This window comes from Malurus melanocephalus, unplaced genomic scaffold, assembly GCF_030028575.1.
Source record: "Malurus melanocephalus ecotype Western Australia unplaced genomic scaffold, MMel_1.1 scaffold_617, whole genome shotgun sequence".
In the NCBI taxonomy this organism is placed as follows: Eukaryota; Metazoa; Chordata; class Aves; order Passeriformes; family Maluridae; genus Malurus; species Malurus melanocephalus.
The window spans coordinates 121,016-125,243 of record NW_026623849.1 but is presented as its reverse complement, the minus strand read 5'-3'; the positions used below and the strand labels follow the sequence as shown (position 1 = coordinate 125,243).

Here is a 4,228-nt window from a genome sequence, read left to right as displayed (position 1 = left end):
TTCTTCTCGGTGATGCCCAACCATAGCACAAGAGAAAGCAGGCAGGAACTGATGCATACAGAGTTCCACCTGAACTGAGCAAGAACTTCTTTCCCGTGCACGGGAACAGACACCAGGGAGGGTGTGGAGTGTCCTCACTGGAGATATTCCAGAATGCTCTGGATGCAATCCTGTGCCACGTGCCCCAGGATCRCCCTCCTTGAGCAGGGAGAAGGAASCAGGCSACCCCACTGTGTTTCCTATCCCCTGACCCATCGTGTGAGTCTGGGAGCAGGAGACCCCAGCCCGGTCCCTGCACACGAGGTCCCCGCGTGGCTCGGGGACACTGCCCTGTCCCTGCCTTGGCACAGGAGGGGAGGACAGGGCTGATAACAGGTGGTGAGGACACCAAAGCAGGGCCAGGCACTGCCAGCGCCTCTCCSACTTGTCATTGACCTTCAGCGGCTTGTTCTGTAGAGGGACTATGGTTTAAACAACCACCCCTCTTCCTTTTTTTCACGTTTTGTGTTTTATTTAAACTCTGTGGCATTACAGGTGCTGAAATTTAAATGGAATGGGTAACACAGGTTTAAATCCTAATGCTGCTGGATCTGGTGAACTGTGCAGGCTGATCCTGCTGGAGGTGCCAGGGGGTACAAAAGCCCAAGGATCTGCACAGAAGTGGGGACAGAACAGTTCTCTGTTCCAAATACAGATAATTTCATTTTCATCAAGGCAGTGGTTAGAAGATGTGAGACTGTGCAAGAAACTACACTGATCTGGGAGCACCTGGTGGGATGTGTGCCCACTGCAAGCAATAATTACCCAGCCAGAAAATCCAATCTGAAGCTTTGTAGTTAATAAAATTATTAGGGGAACAGACTATATTCTCACATAAATTTGGAGAATTTGGGCATGGACACTTTTATTCTTACCTCTGTAGACATAAATATGTAGATGTCTTTTATATGAAGAATCTCCCTCTGGTTAAATATTTAATGAGGGAGCTAAAAGAGAAGGGGTTTTGGTGATCTCAGTGCTAAATCCCAGCTCCTGCAGAAGTGAGGGGGAGTGCTTGTCTTGCTGAGGGGCTGGTCCCAAATCACTGATAATAACTACATACAGAGCTTACAAAACCAGGGGATTACGACAGGTGCTGAGTTCATCTGGCTGCTGTTCCCAGAGCTCCAGGCGTGCTAAAACCTGCACCTGCACACTGCCTGGCTGCCCTGCCCAGCACATCCATCCAGGGACAAGCACTGTCCAAACACTGCTGCAGGAAGAGTTGCTTCAYACAATGAAATCCTGCAGCAGCTCTTCCATTCAAGGGCAAACCGAGGCACGAACACGTGAAAAAGAACATGTTAAATATATTAAGCTTAAAAATCCAGCATGAAATTTARCTAATAATARTAGTGGTGGAGTCCCCAYCCCTGGAGGTGTCCAAGGAGWGCCTGGACATGGCACTCAGTGCTCTGGGYTGGGTGACAAGGTGGGGATYRAGGTTGGACTCAATGATCTTGGAGGYCTTTTCYAACCTAAATGATGCTGRAATTCAAGTTTGGGCAGGAATAACCTGTGTTTTAATAGGAGCACATTGTTTCACAGAGTTCAGACACACTTTCCAACAGATTTTTTGGGGTTTTCTTGAACCATAACCACTTCTGCTTTGGAGGAGGGGTGGTAAATGCACGTCATTTTCCCGTCATGCTCCAAAACTGGATTCAGTTACTTACTCTCATTCCAAGACTTGCAAGCACGTGCACTGTGAACTCATGCTACTCTGTTTTCTCAAAAAAAAGGAAGTTTAACCTTAGTTAACAAACTCAAAAAAATAAGGGGAAATGATTTTACCTTTCGTGACACCAAATGCGGGCTCCACCTCTCTTGCCTGGGCTCTGATGACATCCCCARTGCAAACACAGGACAGATCATCCCAGGTGAGGGGGTTGGTGACACTTTCAGCCTGGCACCACTCATGCCCTGGCAGCCAAGGAACAGAGACAAAGGTCAGATCACTTTTTAAAGCAAAATCATGGCTTAGCTGTTCAAAAAAAAAAAAAGTTACAGAGAATTTTAAACCTTAGAAATGGGATGTGAATCTTCTCAATGCTCAATCTGCCTGTGCTCAATCTGTGCAAAGGAAATCTGTTTTACACCACCTGGTAGATTGTAAATATTAAATATTTATACTAAAATCCATCCCTACCGACCATGAATATCTGAACTAAACAGGCATGCAGAATAAATACAGACAYGCCAGCCCTCGAGGCTCCATTTGCTCTTGTTTTAAACACAAACACCTTAAATAATATCAACGCTCATGAGAAAGTTTTCAGGATTCTCTGGAGTCTCAGCCACTTGAAATGTCAGCGGCTATTTGAGATTGAACAGAAATATTTCATCCTTCCGTGCTCGGGGACACAAACGTGTGGTTACAGAGTGTTCCAAAGCCCGAAGCTCTGGAGGAAAAGGTGATTTCCACCGCCACCGTGTGTCCGAGGCAGAAAACGCCGACTTCCCCAAAAAATCCACCCACTCAGGAGCCATCAGGGGTCTGTGGCTTCAGCTCAGGTCAGCTAGGAGACGTCGTGTCACTAAAACATTGGTCTGAAAAACTTCTAGGACTCCACAGATTGTTCCTCATGAATATATTTTCATTCCCGTGCCACAGGTGTAACAGAAAGACCCTTAATACTGAAATACCCAAAGCCACTATCCCTAAACCTAACCCTAACCCTAACCCATAGAAAGCTGCAGGTCTTAGAACAGCAATTTTACCTTGCAAATGTATCACCTTTCCTGGGAACAGCTGCTGAGAAAACTCCCATATGCTGATTCCTTCCATTAACCACCCAGAGTTCTAATTCCCAGACACAGGAAAAACCTGTTAGCAGAAGCAATAAATATTTCATTGACATTCCAAACTCTGCCTCTCCCAAATTCTGCATTTTTTTCCCATAATTTTTCACATGCACKTGGAGCCCGGGCAAAAGGAAAAGGAAATAATCACCAGTATTTTTAATCTTGTTGGTAAAGGAGCAGAGATGGACAAGGGGGAATGGCTTCACACTGGCACAGAGCAGGATTAGATGAGATAGTGGGAATTGTTCCCTGTGAGGGTGGGCAGGCCCTGGCACAGAGTGACCAGAGAAGCTGTGGCTGTTCCATCCCTGGCAGTGCCAAGGCCAGGCTGGACAGGGCTTGGAGCACCCTGGGACAGTGAAAGGTGTCCCTGCCATGGCAGGGGTGGCACTGGGTGATCCCGTTCGGTACCTGCTGAGGGCAGGAAGGTGGGACCCTCTGGAGTTAGCCAGAGCCGCCTGGACCCTCCCGGGGTCACTCAAGGTCCCCAGGGGTCACTCAGAGCCTCCTGGACCTTCCCCGGGTCACTCAAAGTCCCCACGGGTCACTCAGGTTCCCCCGGCTGGGCCCGGACCTTCTTGGGGTCACTCAGGGCCCCCCGGACCCTTCCCGGGTCATTCAGGGTCCCCCAGACCCTCCCCGGGTCATTCAGGGTCCCCCGGAGTCACTCAGAGCCTCCCGGACCTTCCGGGGTCACTCAGGGTCCCCAGGGGTCACTCAAGAGTCCCCCGGACCCTCCTCGGGTCATGCAGGGTCCCCCGGGGTCACTCACGGCTCCCGAACCTTGCCGGGGTCACTCAGGGTCCCCAGGGGTCATTCAGAGTCCCCCGGACCTTCCCGGGGTCACCCAGAGCCCCTCAGACCCTCCCCGGGTCACTCAGGGCCCCCCGGGATCACTCAGTACCCCCCGGGATCGCTCAGTGTCCCCCGGGATCGCTCAGGGCCCCCCGGGATCGCTCAGTGTCCCCGGGATCGCTCAGTGTCCCCCCGGGATCACTCAGTGCCCCCGGCCGGGATCGCTCAGTGTCCCCCGGGATCGCTCAGTGTCCCCCGGCCGGGATCTCTCAGTGTCCCCTGGGATCGCTCAGTGCCCCCGGGATCTCTCAGTACCCCCGGGATCGCTCAGTGTCCCCCAGGATCGCTCAGTACCCCCGGGATCGCTCGGTGCCCCCGGCCGGGCGCGGTGCCCCCGGGATCGCTCAGCGTCCCCCTGGGATCGCTCAGTGTCCCCCGGGATCGCTCAGTGCCCCCCGGGATCGCTCAGTGTCCCCCAGGATCGCTCAGTACCCCCAGGATCACTCGGTGCCCCCGGGATCTCTCAGTGCCCCCACCCCAGGATCGCTCAGTGCCCCCCGGGATCGCTCAGAGCCCCCCGGGATCGCTC

At 52.3% G+C, this 4,228-nt stretch overlaps 1 long non-coding RNA gene across 1 annotated transcript in view; it reads right to left on the bottom strand.

Annotated features, from left to right (window-relative positions):
• Window positions 1-1,533: 1,533 nt before the first annotated feature.
• LOC130583712 (uncharacterized) overlaps window positions 1,534-4,228 on the bottom strand; it is a 41,149-nt gene continuing 38,454 nt past the window's right edge. Inside the window, exons 4-6 of the long non-coding RNA XR_008966446.1 lie at window positions 2,761-2,866; window positions 1,834-1,962; window positions 1,534-1,769 (exon numbers count right to left, since the gene is read on the bottom strand). This is a non-coding gene — a long non-coding RNA (uncharacterized LOC130583712). The remainder of the gene's footprint in view (window positions 1,770-1,833; window positions 1,963-2,760; window positions 2,867-4,228) is intronic.